General features: G+C 41.5%; 1 long non-coding RNA gene across 1 annotated transcript in view; it reads right to left on the reverse strand.

Annotated features, from left to right (window-relative positions):
- LOC108447244 overlaps positions 1–8,187 on the reverse strand; it is a 28,110-nt gene extending 19,923 nt beyond the window's left edge. Inside the window, exon 1 of the long non-coding RNA XR_001862701.1 lies at positions 8,139–8,187. This is a non-coding gene — a long non-coding RNA (uncharacterized LOC108447244). The remainder of the gene's footprint in view (positions 1–8,138) is intronic.
- Between the last annotated feature and the right edge of the window lie 12,544 nt (positions 8,188–20,731).

Below are 20,731 nucleotides of genomic sequence, written 5' to 3' on the forward strand. Positions count from 1 at the left end.
TAGGGAAAGGGCAATATTCCCAGCATAAATATATGGAATAGATAGTCACCAATACCATTGTTATGGAAAAAATATTGTTCTCTCAGAATGTATTTGAGTCTTTTTGTAGCTCTCCACCCAAGCACATGCTGAAAGAATGTCACTTTGAGGGCAATAAAAATGTGTTCTAGATTAGAATTGCACATAATGAAGAAAGAATTCCAGCCAAAATAGAATGATTCTCAAGTTACTTTCTCGGGTTCAAGAATCAGATACAGTTTCCCCTTTTTTTTTTTAACTCATGAATTTGAAAAATGTTTCCTCTTTAGGATATAATCAGGAACATGTGTGAGAAAGATCTAAACTGATGATACTCTCACAAAGCACTGAACGAAACAGATTTTCAGAGGCAGGATTCTGATTTGGTAATGTATGTACATAATTGCAATGAGGAAGGTGAAAGCATAAATTGCTACAGGCACCTGCACTCAATCCACTTAAAAAGCAAACAGAAGAGATCTAAAATTCCATATTTAACCCCTAAAATGTTTAAGTCCCAATCCTACAGGGAACAAAATATCCTTAAAATATATCTAAGTAGTGAAATAATTTCAAAATATCCTTAAAATATATCTAAGTAATGAAATAATTTTTAATATCTTGCTTTAAAAAAAGTACTGCAAAAAAACAAAAAAAAAACCAAACAAAAAATTCTCCATTGGATCTCTAATTCTCTAAAACACAGTTTAAGGATTTTATACCTCTTCTCCTTTAAAATTCAATTTGCATGTTTTTCACCAGTCACACATTTTATTGTTCTGTCTAAAAGGCAGTAACCAGGAATGGCCCAGAGCCTCTTTGTGTTGAGATCAACATTCAAATTAGGTACAATATTTTTCAGGAAGCTTTGATTTTGCAAGTTTTCAAAGAGATCTCTGCTGAGAAATATGGATGTCAGGCATAAATTCTCCTCCATGTACTACCTGGAATCTGAGTGGAGCAGGTGAAATAACATCACAGAAGTGAAACACAGACAAGAAATCAGGGAACTGAAGTATCTCAACTCATTTCTGTCCATCTCCACCTGCATCCCCTTCATGGAGCCACACTTTATGGCCAAATATCAGCACTCAGAAGCTCTTTGAGGGAGCTGGGGACGAGCACAAATACAAATTTCCTTCAAATTTTTCTCCAAGTTTTTCCCTGTGACATAAAAAAGTCCCATCCTGGCCATTCTGCTCCTTTCATACACATTTTAATTACCAGAGTTAATTTTATTCACTTCATTTTCACTTCATTCTTTCTGAGCAAACTTGGGGTTTGTAAACAAGTAAAGCAGAAGGGATGAGAATATGGATAATGACAAACTTGGATTTAACTAACTGCACTGAGGACAGGATTTTCCACCCTTCAGTTTTTTAGGGGATATGTATGAGATACAGCACAAGAGCACAATCATGCATCAGGTGAAGCTTAAAAAATAAAAAATAAAATGGCTTCAAAGCAGTTGGTATTAAGAATGCTGGTACTTTGCTTCTCTCCTTGGCCTAAATATTTCTGGGAATTTTCTGAGCATAGATAAGGTTCTGTTCTGGTGCAATTGGAAGACAGTAAATCTGAGCTGGCTTCCTCCTGCAGAAGATGTGCCCTTATAAGACAAACTTGAAAAATCATATAAAAACCAACCCAGTCTGAAGGAGAAACACAATTCCAAATGTAACTATACTGACTTAAAAACAAACAATAGCTCTGTTAGAAATTGGCAGCATTCCCAATACTAATATTTAAACAAGCAAAGACAGAATACAATATGCACAGGCATACTCCAACTATTTTTAACTGACATATTACTGTATACTTTCTGAGAAAAGTTCAACGAGATTTGTCAAATAACTCAAGGTCTGGCTATTCAAATCCTCTCTGCACAGAACAATGGCCTGGTTTTGCAGAGCTGCCTTTCTGTGTTCCATTAAAAACTGAAGGAGCTGAGGTGCTGAGGAGCTCCAGTCCCAGGTGCCACCTTGGTGGCACCAGCAGGAGCATCACACACATTGCCTTGCGCAGTGTCCTGGGACAAAAAGGGGGTTCAGCTGCTCCTGTGACATTCTGACTTTACACGCTGAGCAGGCTGTGGACAGCCTGCTTCCTGCCTACCCATCTTCAGATATTTGGCTCTTCAGGGAGAAAATTTTGCTTTCTCTAGGAGAAAACATCTGCTGTGGTGAAGATGCTCTGTTCCAGGATCTGGAAGATTTCAGGGCGGATGCTGAAGACTCAGAGCAGTGTGTCCCAACAAAAACTGTACCAGCACAAGTTCTCTGAGGTTTAACTCCATGACACCCAACTCATGGTATAATTGGAAATTTTTAGGCTGACACTGATTTATAAGGTCTCTCTGATAGTTAAAGATGTCCAAGAGTCATGGCTCCACACTGGGCTTTTCAAAGATTTCTTTATCAGCAAATGACCAAGTGAAACCCATCAGTGCAGCCTCATGGACGAGATTAGATATGTTTTTAGGTCGCAAGCTAAAAGCTTGCTAACGCTTACAGGCATTCCTTGTCTAGGAATGCTTGTTAATTTGAACTCCCTCCCTTGCTGGGTTTCTTTAATCTCCCAACCAGCTGTCTCCCATAAAAAGATATTTCTGTTTTTAGTTACAAATCTGTTTAGAGATAAAACTTGCTCATAAATACACAACTGCATCCATGGTCGAGACTTTGTTTTTGTTTTGGTTTTTTTGCTGACAGTAGAAAACCAACTCCAGATGAAAAACATTGAACTTTTTTTTAGGATCAGAGCATGTTTCCTACTTGCTCAGAGCACGGTGTATGTGTAATAGATGCTCTCGATTTTAGGGCTGGCATGACACTGTGAAAGAACTCATTGAAACAGCCATTTTTGTCACCTTTTCAGATTTAGAGCTCATGAGATGGGATAAATTGAAGCTCTCTCAGAGACTGGCAGTATTTTTACCTGCAGAACACCCAAATATATGAAATGGACCCAGTGTAAGCAACTAAAAAACCTCCCGCAAGCCCCACAGCTTTTGCTTTTCTAGTAACAGCAAACCCAGGAGATTTCCAGCTTGTTTTACCTTCCTCTAATTTCTAGATTTTAACTAAATAAATTGCACCTGTTTATTATTTGTATATTCACTACAGATACATCAATCAAGGGTTCAACATTTCTGGGAACAACAGCTTTGAGCACAATCAAGGGCTGTGAGCCTGAACCTCTGGTTAAAACACACACACATTTAGGGTTTTTTAAGCATTTTCATTAGAATGTGATAAGAATTCTTTAATTTACCTATAACATATTCCTCTTAAAGCAACCTCCATCTTCTGAATAGTTCTGGTTCCCACTAAAATGATGGGCAGGTATTTTATTAGACATAAATTGAGATACTTCTCCCTGTAATTCAAGCTAAGTGTAAAAGAGCAATAGAATTCTGATGATGAGTTTTAGTGCTGCAGAAAGCAACATTTCGGTGATACCCCAGCAACATTTTCAAAAATACTTCTACCCATCACACCTCACGCCTACAGGAGAACATTTACTGTCCCAAACCTATCATTTCTCCACTGGTCATCTGCTAATTAAGGCTCTGGAAATTAATCTTGCAGTATTAATTTAGAATTTAGCCATGAATATTTCTGTATATATAATATTCTGGTGTTACCCAGCATACCTTAATAATTAAACTACTATTTCAAATGTATTTTCATTAATATTTACTTCACTCCTGCTGCAGTTCAGCACACAATTCAGTTGAAAACTGATTAAAAATATAGTTGCATGAAATATATGAAAATTAAATTCTACTTGTCTCAAAATATCAAGATTTTATGGACAATGTGCCAAAACTCAGTGTTATAGGGTAGAATATAAATATTTACAATTGAGTTTATATATTAGCAGTTAAATGCTGTGGCATGTATTCATTCTCCCAAGTGAATTCCCATCTGAGGACACTCTGCAGTCTGTCAGCTCGTTATTCCACAAAGTTATTTTATCTAAACTGTCTTCCATGGGAGGCCTGTGTCATTTAGATCCTGAAGTGATACGTGCCTTATAAATACCCTGGATTGATAAAGGTGACTGACAGCAGCTAAAAGGAAGCAGAAAACTAAAGATGAAAACATCCTTCCCTGGTCTTCACCTCAGCAATGTGTTTTGCAGACACAGGAACTGCCCTTGGCTCCTGCCAGGGCCAGTTCTTCAGCTTTGCCATCTCAGCTGGGTCTCCAGGGGTTTGTTTCTGGGCAAGGGAAACACAGCTCTGAGGGACAGAGCCAGAAATAGGACCTTCAGCTCTGGAGAAGAGGCAAAATTAACTGAGGATAGGATCCCAGAGTGGTTTGGGTTGGAAGAGACCTCAAAGCTCATCCCATTCCATCCCTGCCATGGGCAGGGACACCTTCCACTAGCCCAGGACCCCTCCCACCTGGGCACCCTGTGCCAGGGCCTGCCCACCCTCCCAGGGAACAATTCCTGCCCAAGATCCCATCCAGCCCTGCCCTCAGTGGGAAGCCATTCCCTGTGTCCTGTCCCTCCAGTTCCTGGTGAAGAGTCCTTCTCCAGCTTCCTTGAAGATCCCTTCTGGAAGGTACTGTGAGGTCTCTGTCATGCAAACTTGTTTTCTCCAGGCTGAACAGCCCCAAATTTGGGAAACTTGAACCTTGGAAAATTTGAGGTCTCCTCACAATCCACCTTCACACAAGCCATGGGATAACTCTGGAATTGCCTTGGCTCCCAGAAGTTTTGCAAGCAACTGGAAGCTGAGCTGGAAGTCAGAAGCAACAAAAGAAATCCCACTGGTTCCTAGCATCCCTCCAGTCCTGCTGTGCTCACACCTAAACCAGGGCAGAACCCTGTAACCCTCAGAGCATGGTCAGGACAAGAATTCACCCAGTGCAGGACAAACCCTTCTCTTAAAAAAACCCAACCTTGGCAAAATGAAGACTTAGTCAAAATTTATTTTAAAAGTAATGATAACAATAGTAAGCAACAACATGGAACTCCTCAGTGTCCCATCTATAAATTAATTACAGAACTTGTTACAGGGAGAATAAATATCAAACCCAGGCCTCTGTGGCACAGCTGAGAAATGACCTGACAAACATGATGCCTCCAGAGGAATGAGCTGGCAGTTAAACCAGACAGCATAATACCCTTCTTACATCCACAAGACACTCACTGCTCCCTTGTAACTGCTGGGCCTTGAGACTAAAAGCTTTAACCAATAAAAACCATTAAATCCAGGCAATAAAACAATGTCAGCCACAACAGACCACATGGCTCCGGATCAATACATGGTATTTCCTTTAGAAATCATGGCAAAAGGGTTTCAGTCTGAAAACATTTAGAAATGCAGAGGGGAAAAAAAAACCAAAAGAAAATATAGTCAGGTCTGTATTTAAAGAGCCCAATCCAGAGGGCTACAACTAGAAGAGATTCACGGTGAAATCACTCCCAAAATGCTAGAAATGAAACATGTGGAATGGTATGGACATGGGAATGTCTTTGTAGGGCTGGTGGACTCATGGATTCACCCACAGCTACATTTTGCCTTTAAGATACATCTATACATATGTATTACATAACAATCCACCAGATATTCCACAGAGCTTCTTCAATTTTTATCCAGCATGCAGCAGGAAGATAATTGCTGATGAGAGCTGATGCCAAGTAATTCCTTTCCAGGATTCAGGCACTACACACACAGAATCACTAGGCCAGTACCAGGCAAAACTTCCTTGCCATGAAGCAAATTCCCCCAGGAACTGGGTGTTTTGGGTTCCCTGTGCTCTCAGCACTGAGCTTTCTCTGCATATGAGCCCCTCCACACCCCTGCCCAGTCCATTAAAGGTGGGGATTTTTATCCCTCACCAGATCTCCATCACTGTGGGGACTTACATGTTTCCAACACATTATTTAGCATATTCAGAAAGTATTATTTATATTTATATACTACTTAAGTATCAGGTAATCTACAACAGGGAAGAGAGCTCGAGACAAAGGTCATAGAACATCCAAAGAAAGCTAATTAAAGACTTATTTCTTGCCCATTTTCTATCAAACCCCGTTCCCCCTCACCCTTTTGAAAGGTCTATAATAAACAACCAATGCTTCTATACGTTCTAAGAAAGCTGAGGGAGAACTTGCCACACAAATCCTCTGTGCCGGGCCTCAGGAGGACTCTGGAGGCAGCTTCCCACCTGTGCTGTGGCTCCTGGGCATCCCTCAGCTGCTGTGCAGCACGAGGAGGAGCTGTGCTTACCCCTCATTTATGGGGTCTGACAGAGATGGGAAGATAAAACAGATCCCCCGATGCTCCAGCCCCGCAATTTTCCAGTGCCCCCATCCTTCCTGTCCATGTTAGTGCCACAGGCATGGGCTGCTGTATCTACACAGACAGGACATTTAGCTTGCCCAAACACTTGAGCCCAGCTAGGCAACGCCACGCTTTGTTTCTTTAAGAAAAAGACCAAAAAAAAAAAAAAGATATAAAACCATGATGAAACCTTAATTCTTAACTGAACGACCCCTTTGACATCAAATTACTCTGATATTTCAATTCCTTGTGCCTTAACAGGGCAGCAGCTTTATCTCTCTCATTGTTAAAGGCCTTGGGAAGTAAGATCAGCAATCAAAGTAATAGAGAAAGCAATACAGAACGTATATAAAACTGAGCTGAATATCCTCAAACATTTCTCAGCACGTTGGCTGTTACAAGATCAGGCTCCTGGATAGCAAATTACTGGAGTTTGATTTGTGTAACAGGTATTTTGTGCGTGGTTACCAAATTAGCAGAAACAATCCAAAAATTCCCCACAGTTACCGGCGTCCACGTTCTGTTTTTGAAAGGTCATTGCAAGTTTACTTGGGAAGGAGCTTTGAAGGGCAGTTTTCCAGACCCAACTCAAACACATTTTCATGGGTCAGTTTCTGAAGAATATTATTGTTTCCATTCTGAATTGTTTGACCTTCATGTTATGAAAATCAAAGTCATGCAAAGCCTTTTTTATATAAACTGAAATTAGGAAAATGTCACTTCTTGCATTGGAAAGGGAGGTTCAGAGGCACACACACACAGATATACACACTGCATTTCAACTCCCAGCCAATCTTCTGTTCCAGTAAATGGAGAAAGAGGGAAGATTTATGGCAAGAATAGTTTCCATTTCTTCTCCATTATTTGATTTTTTTTTTCTCCCTTTTATCCACATATCAGAGAAAATATATTCAAGTAGAAAAACCATAATAAAAAAAAAAAAAAGGTGAAACTTTTGTGGGTGTAGGAACAAATCTTCTGGACCTCCTATCTGGTTTTTTTTTTCTTTGTAGATAAAATATGATTGGAGGGGCAGGGTGTGAAATTAGAGCCCTCATGTTGGGCACACAGCAGAAAGTGAGGTGAGGAATTGCTCCTGCTGAGAGAAAGCATCAGGTCAGGAAGAGGAGAAGGCATGGGAGGAAAAACCCTCCTCCATGCCACCTGACCCCTCCTGGTGGAATCTGAAAGATTTTCTTCTTCCAAGGCTCGAAGTCAAGAGATGTAAGAACATAATGACCAGATGACTTAATGAGGAATAAAACACTTGCACTACTTTTCCTGTCACTAATACCACAAACCCTTCATGCTTTGGTGTCCTCTCCCTCCCTCTGGCACTGCTTATCTGGAAGTGTAACTAAGGTCACCTTTATTAAAAACTGTTTCTGCCTATTTCTAGTTGGAAAATCAGAATTCAGTCACCACATTAAAAGATCTCGGTGCTGCTGTTTGCTCTGGTCCTACAGCCACAGGCAGGTCAAACAGAATGACATGGACAGAGGGAGAGGGGAGCAATAATATCTCCCAAACCAGAGGTGAAGACAGGCAGGTCCTTCACGATGGCCCAGGTATCTCACAGCGCACCTGGCTCGACCATTAAACCCGGCCAACGATTCATTACTATACATTTTAGCCTGGTTTTTTAAGGTATTTTAAGTGCTTATTGATTTGTAAAGGCAGCATGACTCGAAATTGTGCTGACCATGGAAAGGCTGGGAAGTTTTTGCCAAATGAGCTCCCATAGCTCCAGGAGCATTCCATGAACCTGGGAGAGCTCCTGCAGCTTTGGATCACCCTGGGAATACAACACCAAACTCACCATTCCAGAACTTCACAGTGTCCAGGTGCTGAGGCTTTGGGAGGGATGAACAAACGATACATCCAGGGAAAGGGGAAAAGTGTTTAGAGACGGAGAAGGGTGGGTGGAGAAAGAAATGTTCCTTCTTAGAAGGAGGTTTTTGTTGCCATTGGCTGGATTGAAGGCCAAGGCTCAGATATGAGAGTTCAAAAGCATTCAAAATATGCAAAATTAGGAGTGAGAAATGCAGGAAATTCCAAACAAGGGCTGGTAAGACTTTTGTACCCTGAACCATCTCATATATTCTGTCAAAAAAAGTACTTATTGAAAGATGAAAAGGAGTTTTAAAATAGATTATTGAGACTATTTTTGCAGCCTGTGCCCATAAGCCCCTGTTCTCCAGTGAGTGCCAAGACTGAGGGCTCAGAGGGAAAGAAAAAATGGGAACTAATAAATTCAGCTTTGCTTTTGTGAGTAAGGCACCCCCTCCCAACCCCATGCTGATAAAACCTCTCTGCCTCTCTCTCACATATTCCCCCTCTCCCTCAATTTTAATTTGAGTTTTTCCCACCTCATATGTAGCATATGCAGAATCCATGACGGTGCTGGGAATAAAGGTTTCATTAGCACTCATTTGGGATGCAGCAGAACTCCCTCCTGATTTCACAACATGGAAGCTCTCCCACTTTGCCTTTCACTCCCATCCACTCTCCACCCACACACGCTGCCTGCCCCATTGCAAACTCAATTTTCTCTGGTTCCTAAGACCTGAATAAACAGACCACAGCCATCCAAATGTGCAGACAGTCCCTGTGTCTTCATGGAGATTAATATAATTTTAACTCCTCTGCTTTGGTGGGGTTTTGGTGATGGGTTGGGAGAAAATAACTAAAATGACTCTACTTAAAAAAAATTGATAACCCCCATCTTTATTTAAATGCCCTTTTAAATTATTGGGGGGTTGGCTTTTTTTCTCATAGAAATCCTGTTGCAAGCTCTTGCAAGAATTCAGTTAACATTTTCTCTTTAAATATCACACATATTCTGAGGAATCAGTATATTAGAAAAAGTTTCCCCTCAAAAAAAGCTGAAAAACTTCACATTTTAGCAAGATGCAATTGTGGGTCTTTACTTTGCTGCCCATGGAAATGAGAAGGAAATGTGTATTTATTTTAGCTAATGGGTAAGTAAAACTCTCAGGATCATGTCTTTGAATGGGTCTGTCATTTTAAAGTTAGGTACTATACATAGTCCCCGCTGGTACTGGGGGAAACTGTGTTGCTATGAAAAGCTATTAGGAAGAATAGGAAACTTTTGGGTGGAATGCAGTGTTAATGAGAGCTCATTATGTTATTGCAAATTTTGACATAGTGCATGTTTTTCTCCCAGTCCCAGCTCCCCAAGCAAGGTAAGCCTTAGTTCTCTGAAAGGTAAAATAAAATTATCCTTCCCCTCTGCCTCCAAAAATAAAAGCAGAATAAAAGGATCCATAATTTAGATCCCTATTACCTGAAACTACCCTAATTACTTAGGATAAAGCAATCTGTGACTTCCAAAAGGTATGACTGGCAAAACAAAGAATATTTAATATCTGCCACCCTAAAGAACAGTGAGGAATTGCCTTTCACGGAAGATGGATCTGCCACTCCCTGGCTCCAACCCTCTGGCACGGCTTTGCCAGCAGAAGCCACGAGGCTCATTGTTCAGTGCTTGCTTTGCAGCTTTACCTACTGCAGGAAACACGAGACCATTACTTCTTCTGATTTCCAAACTAACAGTGATTTAGGAATGGAAGCTATTTTTGTTTGTTTGAGACAGTTTCTTAATGACGTGATTTATCGAGGTTATTTTGGAAGGTTAGAAAAATGCACACAGACCTGCGTGTGTGGAGAAGCTGCCCCTGAGGAGTTCTGTAGTCACAGGTTCTCCATGAAGATGGGCCTTTTGCACCAATTTAGTTATAATTTGAAGCATCTTTAATAAAAAGTGTGAGTTTTCCTTATTCTTCTTAACTTTTCCAGTATTAAACAGCACTGGAGCAAACCAGACTTTCTGTTCCATTCAAGCAACTGCTTGAATTTGCTGCATGAAAAAGTGCCAAAATTGTAGACAGAACAAAAATGATACTGAGATGAAATTGCCTGTTCTACACTTTTATCTGTTGTGACCTCTTATGGAAAATCAAACTAAAAAATATAATAATAATTTTAAAAAATTAGTACAGTAAACCCTACAAACAACCAAAAAGGTGGTGTCCCTTCTAGGACGTGTCTTTGGGTCAGACTGGGCTTCTCTCTTCACTTTCCAGATAAATATTTTAGACTCTTTTTAGAAGAATACACAACCTTTCTGCATCTGTTGGATGACTAGAGGAAACTGTCTCATTATTTCGGCAGGAGCATCACAGTGACACAGTCAAGACTGTATCAAATCTGATAAAAAATCTATGCTTCCTTGTCTTACAGCTGGACAAGAAATGAGATCAAGTCTGAATCCCAGCTTACAATGGGATTTTTCTGCCTATTTGTATTCTTTAGCATATTTTACAGTCTTTTCCCACCAGAAAATTAGAAGTGATTTAGTCCATTTCTTTTTTCTTTCAATACTCAATTTAAGCCATTCTTGTGTGCATAACTCCGGCACGGGTTTGTTTTGAAAACTTAAATTCACCACTCTGTACATTCTAAATTTAGTCTAATCACTGTTGCTGTTGAGCAGATAATGCCCAACAGAGAGAAATGCCAGAGCAGCTCTGGCTGTGCCTCTGTGCTGTGCAGAGGTGAACCCAGCAGCAGAGACAAACACAGCTACACAGATTCCAAAGCAGAATCACAAACACATTTCCTGCTTTGTCTGTGCTTGGAATGCAGCCTCTCTGCTGCAATGCACTTACAAAGGATGCACAGCTGAGAAAAAGCTGGGAAATTCATTCTGGTTTTTATAGGGTCTCAACCAGGAGGGGTCTAATTCTAACTGGTCTTTTTGGACACCACCTAAATCAATAAGGAGTGGCAACAACAGCAGTCCATACTTGTTCTCATCAGCCTTTACTCTTACAGTTTATTTCTTGTGCCCTTCACCAAGACAAGAAAAAATATTTTTTGCTTGTAAAGTTCTGTTTGTATTGCAAGTCCTTGAGAGGGGAGCTGCTGCTGACATTTCCTAAAATCCATAATCCATCCTTCCTTCCTTCCTTCCTTCCGTCCTTCTTCCCTCAGTTGAACTCCTCCCCTTGGGATTCAGCTGATGGCACAGCTCAGTGTCCCCCTGGATACAGAGTTTTTCCACATAGATGCAGGAATTGCTGATGCAACCAAGAAAAACCAAATCCCCAAATCAAACCTAAGAGAAGTCCCCAAAAAATGCTTTGAATAAATGAGTTTTCAGCATGTTGAACAAGAATTGCCCTGTTAGGACTCTCCTCAAAGTGGTGTCACCGGGTTTGCACTGAGGTGTTCCCTTCAGTGTCTCCGCCAAGCCTGGAGGGGCAGCAGTAATTCCAGCCCCAGTGCTCCAAACACCTCCCCACAGAAACAGAGATGGTTTGGATAGAAAGCAAACCCCAGCAAAACAAAACACGCCACCACACACCCCCCTCCCAGGGACAGAAAACACACGAGGCAGATGTAACTCATGGTGCTTAATGCACTCCTGAAGGCACTCGTAAAAAGCCTCTCTTAAACCAGAGTCATTTCCTGATCCTGCTCCTTTTTTTCCTACACCACATAATAACAACTGATTTTGAAACTGAAGATAAAGTTTAGTACAATTACACTAAGCTCATCCCGTGTTGGAAAAATAAGGACCCAATATTTTCTCGAAGGGTCAGTGAATTTCAGGTCAAACAAAGCCATGCAAAGCCACAAGTGGTAAACAAGGTCTGGTGCCACCCAGAAGCAGAAACAAGAAGCCTCTAACACCTCACACATTACATTCTGTTAAAGGAAGATAAATTAATTTGAAGGAAATATCTCAATTATGTTTCTGCACAAATGCAGCAAAGTTCTTATTTGCATAGCCTAAAGTATACACCATCACAGATTTACTTAATAAACATTACCTTTTAGCACAGTTGTGTTCTTCATATGTTTTATTCCCATGAGTGAGCAGAGATGACAACAAAATAAGTGACTAATTTGACATCAAGCCCATTTGCTTCGATGCTAAAATACAGTGCTGTAGATATTAGCCAGTTTCACCTATGGCTAGCATATTCTTGAAATATCTCAGATGTACCTTGGCTAACTCTGAAAGCTGCTCTCTATTTCTACCTTGCTGTTTACAAATAAACTGTATTTTGGATGCTACATAGTAAATCTAAACCTCTTGGGCTTTTTTTTAGGCTCAGCGTTTGATTTATAGCTCTGCAGGCTGGTACAGCCGAGGGTGGAACCCCCGTTCTGCCCATCCATCACACGTCAAGGCAGCTTTGAGAGCATCCCCTGGCACAGGAGGAAAACCCAGGCGTGAGTTGCCACCCTGCATGGATGCAGGGCAGGACAGCCACGCCCTGCTCTCATTCCTGCCATGAGTTCCCTGCATTCAGCTCCCAATCTCCACGTTAACAACCCCCGGATGAGGAGGTTTTAAAGGAACTCCTACATATTGCCAGGTGGTACAGAACATCAGCCTAAAAACGGAAAGCATGGAGAGGAACAAAAGGTGCTGAACTAGAATGAAAACAATAAATAAATCAGCAAAGTTTCTGCTGCTAAATTCACTCATATTATATTTTTATTTATGTCAAGCTTCAAAATACTGCCTGCAAACATGGGATTATTAAAAATCACAGAATCCTGAAATGGTGTGGGTTGGAAGGGACCTTAAAGACCTTCTCATTCCACCCCCTGCCATGGGCAGGGACACCTTCCACTGTCCCAGGCTGCTCCAAGCCCCAATGTCCAGCCTGGCCTTGGGCACTGCCAGGGATCCAGGGGCAGCCCCAGCTGCTCTGGGCACCCTGTGCCAGGGCCTGCCCACCCTCACAGCCAAGAACTTTTTCCCAATATACAACCTAACCCTACTCTCTTTCACTATCCCATGGGAGCCAGAAATCTTCACTCACAACACTGTTTGGGGCAGGTGAGAAGAAAACCCAGTCCAGGAGCCCCCCTCGTATTTTGCCCACACAATTAACACGAACAATTTCCCTAAGGTGTGGGTTGAGCAGTCCCTGACTCTGATCCAGAAAGCTGTACATTTGCTCAAACTGTAGGAGTCAATCCCAGCTCCAGTGAACATTAACATGCTGCATAACATGCAAAATAAATGATGTGTTCTACTGCCACAGTCAGTGCTATTATGTTTTGTCTGTACAAAAAGCTTAAAACACAGCCTTCCCTCATTTGTATTGCATGCAGGCAGGGCATTGTGTTAAAGAGTTCTTGACTTAGGGATTAAAAGTGAACTGGAGAAGAATGCAGAAATTTCTTCTGCAGAGAATTCTGGTTTTCTAAATACCCTAACGTGCCTTTATTCCCTTCAGAGAGAAACCACAGGAATGGGTGTAAAATGTTGGCATGTTTCTGAAAGCAGAAACTCCCCAAATTTCATACCAGAAAGATACAGCTGAGTGTTGTGTTGGCGTGGTTCAGGGTTTTGTCATAAACTCACATTTTTACTTTCCCTATGGCCATTCTCTGGGCAGTCTGGGGTTTGTCTTAATCGTTAAAGAGATGATTTGCAGATTGTATCCCTTTCTCTCTCACACGTCCATTCTGATCTCAGAACAAATTTATCAGCAGCAAACTTCCATGTCACACTGTATTCATCAAATAAACACAATTATTCGCACTGGAACCACGAATCTGTACTGAAATTTAACCTGCTGAAGATCACTACTTTTTTTATTCCACTGCAAGATGTAGATTTCTTGGGATACAGGAAGATGAAGAAAAAAAATTATTCCAGGGTACTTCTAGAGTGGCTACTCTTTCCAATTTCTGTTTTCCTTAAGCAACTGACAATTTCATAGAATCATAATCCTGGAATGGTGTGGGCTGGAAGGAACCTTAAAGCCCACCCAGTGCCACCCCTGCCATGGGCAGGGACACCTTCCACTGTCCCAGGCTGCTCCAAGCCCCAATGTCCAGCCTGGCCTTGGACACTGCCAGGGATCCAGGGGCAGCCCCAGCTGCTCTGGGCACCCTGTGCCAGGGCCTGCCCACCCTCCCAGGGAACAATTCCTGCCCAATCTCCCATCCAGCCCTGCCCTCTGGCACTGGGCAGCCATTCCCCTTGTCCTGGCGCTGGAGGCATTGGTAAATAGTCTCCCTCAGATTTCTTTAGCCAGATGTGCCATGGGATTCCACCTTGCCCAGCTGATAGAGAAGAAAACCTCAGGCCACAGCAATGAAACAGCGCAGAGCAGAAACTAAAACTGGCTGCAGCAGAGCCTGACCCAAGTTTTCAGCAAAAATCAATCCTAAACCCCCACATTTCGAACAGAAAACAGAATAAGATTTTAAAAAGTAAGTAATTTGGACATTTGCAAAAAGACACCACCTATTTCCTGGGCACAAGGAGCATCAGTGGCACAGGGATTGCTCTGGAGCAGGCCTCGGCAATGAGGTCTCATTCCAATGGGCAGGTAAATCCAAGCGTCAGTCATTACCATTTCTGTCACATCCCCCGTGGAAAGCCTTGGTTCCAGCACTATCAGAAAGGTAAAGATGTCCTTAATCTGTCACTTAGAACAAAGAAAATCTCCTCAGCTGCAGTTCTTCAAAATGTGCCAACACCCCTCTTGCCCCAAACGTATTTTAGGTCACGTTCAGTACCCGCCGAACAGGCAGAGCTGATTCACAGCCCCAGTTACACCAGACCTGCCCAGTTTGTGTCCAGTGCAGGAAATCACAGACACCCTCAACCCCACTAAAATTCAGGATGCAAACTGTTCCACCCCTCTGCTGACCAGGCCATTTGCCACCCCACTGCTCCCTCCCCGATGGGGAGGACAATGACAGTGCCTGGACACGGTGCTCACCTTGCAAGGATATTTCAGGCTCACAAAACCCAGGACTGCCTCAGCAAGCTCTGCCTCTGGGTAATTCAAACCATTTCACCAGGTTGAGGGTTTTATATTGGTTTTATAAATGTCTTAAGGGATAGAAAAATATATTCCATGAGCTAGAGATTCACTGAATATGCTATGATGGTATATAGTGCACTTAGGCCCAGACTAAAATAAAAGAGCTATAATTGGTCTCTTGTCCATATTTAAGGTAAAATAAGTGCCTGGATTTCCAGAAGTGCAGAGCTTAGATCACTCAGACTGAATTTGGAAAGTGCTGAACAATTTTAAAAATGAGGACAAACATTTTTTTCAGACTAAATGTGAATAAAATCTAACCCAAGGCTGTTCTCTGAAAATCCTACTGCCCTATATTTGTTTTTCACTTCTCTTCTGGTTTTACACCCATACACAGGAAAAAGCCTTCTGTTTCCTGCCTCCATCCCGCTTTTTACCAATTCTTTTCCCAGGGGAAACTGAATATCCATATGAGTCAGCCTCCCCAAGCCATAAGTTGAGTAAAAATCTGTAACTACACTAAAGGAGTTCTCTCTTTCCTACCTAAAATACAGCTTGGATTTTGCTGAAAAAAAGAAAAAAGTCATGATAAAAGCAGGGTACTCTTATGAAGTATACACATCCAGAAGTTACAGTTCAAAATTTAATTACTCAATTTTCCATTGGGAAGCACTTCCTATTCTCCCTGCCCCTATGTTTGCTATTTACTGCTAAAGGAAAAGATTAATACCTGCAATAAAGAATCAATAACATTATAGTTGCAACGTATTTTCACTCTGAATTTAGACCAACATGGCGCACCAAGGAGTCTGAAGGGCTGCTTCAAGTCCTCCGAGGTGGGAGATCTAGAAACTTCAGTTTCCAATTAATAATTTCAGCTGAACAGGCACAATAAGTGAGAACTCCACAGCTTTTTAAGCTTTCCTGACTATAATGACTTTATAATTGTTAGAAATAAAGATTTGTCTACATGACAGATGAATCTGCAGCATTGCTGTGTTTCACAAACTGTCAACATATTTTATATAATCTCCTAAGGACCTTTAAATGCACAGCTTGAGGGGGAAAGATACAGCTCTCCAAGCTGTCTGTGCACACAGCGCATTCCCCTCTACTTTCAAACTGAAGATGAAAATCAGAGCAGAAATTTCCCTTTGCCACATTTCAGAGCATAAATCTTTGTCTTGCAGTATTTATCAGAACTGCCCTCAGTTATCAAGCCCTGTAAAAATCCTCCACGAGCACAAGAACACGGTGACCAATTTATATTCTTTTAGGGAGACAGAATGCCATGGACACAGGGCTGGGCTCCACTGCTGTGCCCACTGCAGGGCACAGGAGCTCTTGGCACCACCCCACCCCTCCAGTCCTGGTCAGACCAGGCCCATCTCTCTACTCTAAATCTTGAATTTGAAATGTTGTATAAACCCTTTGCTTTTACATGTTCTTCAGCATCTGCTCTGGCCAAGTTTTTATGTTTGCTTACAAAACCTTCATGCTCCTATTTAAATTGAATTAAGAATGCAAATTACACATGCACCTTGCTGGTTAGAAACGCACAGGTTCTTATTTCCTGAGATGACTTTCCTTAAGAGTGTGGAGCAGAACATTAAAAGTACCCCAGGAATTCAACAGGGAATGGAAATGACATTGGACTGAAGTGAAAGGACACTTTAAATGCCAGAATAATTAAACCACATTATTTCACATCTGAAGGAGCAGCAACTTAACATCAAACTGATTGGAATTTCCAAGTTTTGTCCCACAGAAAATTATCATTTTTCAACCCCTCCCCAATGGTAGGAGAAGGTTAAATATCAAGTAATTACAGAATCAAATATTAATAATGAAATGTCTGTTCTAATACAGAATCAGATGTTCTAAAATCACTGACACGAGGGGCACTGCCCTGAACTCCAGGAGTCTGGCTTTGCTCTGGCTACAGACCTGGGAATGTTTTTCCAAGCTCGTGTAGCACCAAGGATTACTCAGGTAACAAAGGCAGGCAAATCAGGTGAGGTGCTGGACAATTACAAATCTCAGAGCGTGAAGAGTTCAGAAAGAAAACACAAATGTTGTATGGCCCTTAGGCAAACTTGTAATTGTACGGTTTTTTACTACAGCTCAAGACTCATATAATTACCTTTAAACATTTTTAAATCCAAAGTGACAAGCATTGTTCAATACAGACTAGCAAGCATATATCACTCTCTTAAAAAATATAATTTCACCATTCTAATTATCCCAAATTACAACAAGAACATTACAGGTATCATGTTTGGGAAATCATTAGAACTATTCAGGCATCTTGCTAGAAAGTCAAGGTTATAAAATAACCAATAGTGTTCCTGATATTTGGAGGTCTTGGCCTAATTAAAAGATTGTATTTAATGCAGTAAGAGAAATTGCTGTTGTAAGAGTACAAGTATATATGTAAAACCTATATTCATTCCAAATGAACTACTTATTTAGCAACTAAATATTTACAGGTTGAATCTATTTGGTCCAAAAGTCTAAAGATATTTAATTTGTGAGTGATGTAAACACCTTTGCTACTCTGTAGAATTGTCAATCTCTACCAGAGCCTGTAGATTGCAATTAAAAATATATTGATCTATAATTACTGTACTGAACTTGCTAATATTTAAGTGGGATTTGGGTTTAAAATGTCAGGCAAGACTTTGAGGGGGGTGGAAGAGGAGAGGAGGAAGGAAAGTTATACAAAGACAGTTGATAAAACAATATTAAATTAAATACAAAATTCACTGGTGATAAGTGAACTTCACCAAGCTCAGAGTTGCAGTTCAGGCATTCAGAAGTCCAGGAGCTTATCTTGGCTTATCAGAAACAGCTAAATCCTCTGGGTCTGCAGAACTGAGCTGAAATCTTGCAAGAGAGCTCTGCTTCTGCTTAGAAACACTTCACAGACATTATTTCATTGCATTTCAACATTTTAATTATCACTCTGATTGGGACTCGGTAGGCTTATGAAAGTGAAAAGAAAAATGAGGATGCTGTTTTTAGAACTTCCATAAAGATTCCGCAGTCAAAGTTCAAATTATCTACAAAAAAAACCAACCCGCTTGCAGTTTTGGGATTGGATCTGGGAGGAAGTGCAGGGGTTTTGCTTGCTTTCTTGGATTTTGTAGCTCCATTTATTATCCAGACCTAGTCAAACTAATGGACCATGGAAAGGGGTATTAATTTTAGAACTCACCTAGCATTGTTCTGGGATCTGCTGGAAATGTCACCAATAATAGAAAACATATCTAACATGAAGGCAGCTTGTCAACAAGATGACTGAGTCCTGCACTCTTAAATTGGTTATTTTAGCTCACATAAGTTCTTATTGACATGGATATATCTGAAACAATCCTCCCAGACGTAGTCATGAGCTTTGGCAAGTTCTGAAGCCAAGACAAACTATTGAGCCACACATTTCCAAAGGTCAATATTATTTATCTCCTTCAAGAGAGGAGCCAGTGATGAGCAGGAGCCTGCAGAAATGTGTCCTGGACATAGGAGCACAAGCTACCCAAGAAGACAAATTTTTATTTGCCACAGCCAACATTTTGAACAGAAATTCTAGTTGCTATTTGTTAATGCCCCACTTTGTTTGGAAGGGATTTCTCCAGGATAAACAGGGCTTCCAAGCCATAGCATCAGCTTTTAGAGCAGATTGCCTTTGAAACCCAGAGAAGTTCTAATTAGGGAGAGCCACCGCTCTGACCTGCCCTGCTCCATCAGGCTCTGCAGGACCTGCTCTCTCCCTGCTGGCACTGCCTCTTGCAGGAATTTTCTGTCCAGAGAGACATCCTGCTATTGCTGGAAGATGTAAACCCTCACTGGTGCTCTCTCTTGTTTTGAAGCTCTTCCATCGGGCCCTGATGCTGCTTCCTTTCTCCTACAAGCTCCTCACTTGGCTTGGCTTCTCCACCAACAGCAGTGCAGAACTTTTGTACTGGTCTTGCCTTTCGCATTTCTCCCCACAAGAGGAAAACATTGTGGGTTCATGGTGAGATTTCATTTAGCAGCTGCTCCAACCCTCTCTGAAGCCAACAGAAAGTTTCCATTGAGCTCGGCACACTTGGTTGGGTTTTTTTTAATTTATTCTGCAGCACAGTAGAGTTTTACAGGGAATGGTGGAAGATTCACTGTTATTATCAGTGTTTGTAAAGGCACAGCAAAGACTGAAGTGTAGCCATTAATTCCTCAGTCCAATATATTCTGTAGCCTCTTGTGCAGTTTGTTATCTACACACAAGAGCACGATCACAAAACTTTCTATTTCTCCTGTCCCTAATTTTAGGTGGCTTCATGCAAATGCCTTCAGGTGCCTGAACACGTGGATGAACCTCAGGAATTTCCTGTCCTGAGCTTGGTCAGTGGAAGCCTGGAGGAAGGGACTCAAAACACTCCGAATATTCCCAGTGCAAAAAGAGCTTTTTTACTGCCACATTCCACCAACCACTCTTGGGGTTATCACAGAATCCCTGAATAGTTTGGGTTGGAAGACGCCTTAAAGTTCATCCAACATGGCCTTCAATGCTTCCAGGGATGCAGCTTCTTTGGGAAACCTGTTCCAGTATTCGAGAGAGGAGAAGTAAAACTAAAAGAATTTTTAGACACAAGGGGCTAATTTTAGGGACCAGCCCTGCCATGAACATCTTGGTAGTCAGTACCCCAATGACCAAGCCCTAACTACAAAATCCAGGGTGATTTCAGACGCCAGCACCAATTATTACATTCAGAAAGTTCTGAGACCTTCACTTTTCTTTACAGGAGGAACCATTGAACTGACTCTGCACACATGTACAGGTGCTTAAACGTTCCCTCTTTCAGCACTTTTCTGGCAATGAAGCTCAGCCAGGACTCTGAGGTCACTCTGGCATGCAAAAAAAATTCTCATAAACTTATCATTCTCATTGGAAGGAAGACAAATGATTGTACAGAGCTGTGTTTCCCATAGGAATCAAAAAGGCACAGAATATGGGCTGAAACATCCAACTCTGAGCTACTCATTCCTGATTCTATTCTATTTTCAAGATAAAATTATATATTAGGCTAAAAAATCAAACACAGTGGACTTTCTGGCTATGAAGATTTGCAAACAGCACATTAATAGCAGGTTAAGATTTCTTTTTTTACTATTAAAAGGCAGCTCTTGCAGTGATGTAAGTGACATTAGACATTTACTTTCCAAGTCACAGCCAGGTGGTGTTTTCCCCCATATGAGGCAATTGTGGGAGGAGTATCTTACTTTTACATATATATATATATATATATATATATATATGCATATGCATATGTATATAGACACACACACGCATATATAGCTATGCATATATATATGCATACATAATTACACTTGTGAATATATACATAGAAATAAATCCAATATCACAAAGCAAAGTTCACCTGGGTGAGGGCAGCCCCCGGGATCAGTCCAGGCTGGGGCTGAGCAGAGGGAGCAGCCCTGGGAGAGGCCCTGGGGGAGCTGCGGGGCAGAGCTGGCCCTGCCCCGGCCGTGTGCGCTGGGAGCCCAAACCCCCCTGACCTGGGGTGAGGCCCACGCTGGGCAGCGA

This window comes from Corvus brachyrhynchos, unplaced genomic scaffold, assembly GCF_000691975.1.
Source record: "Corvus brachyrhynchos isolate BGI_N302 unplaced genomic scaffold, ASM69197v1 scaffold66, whole genome shotgun sequence".
In the NCBI taxonomy this organism is placed as follows: Eukaryota; Metazoa; Chordata; class Aves; order Passeriformes; family Corvidae; genus Corvus; species Corvus brachyrhynchos.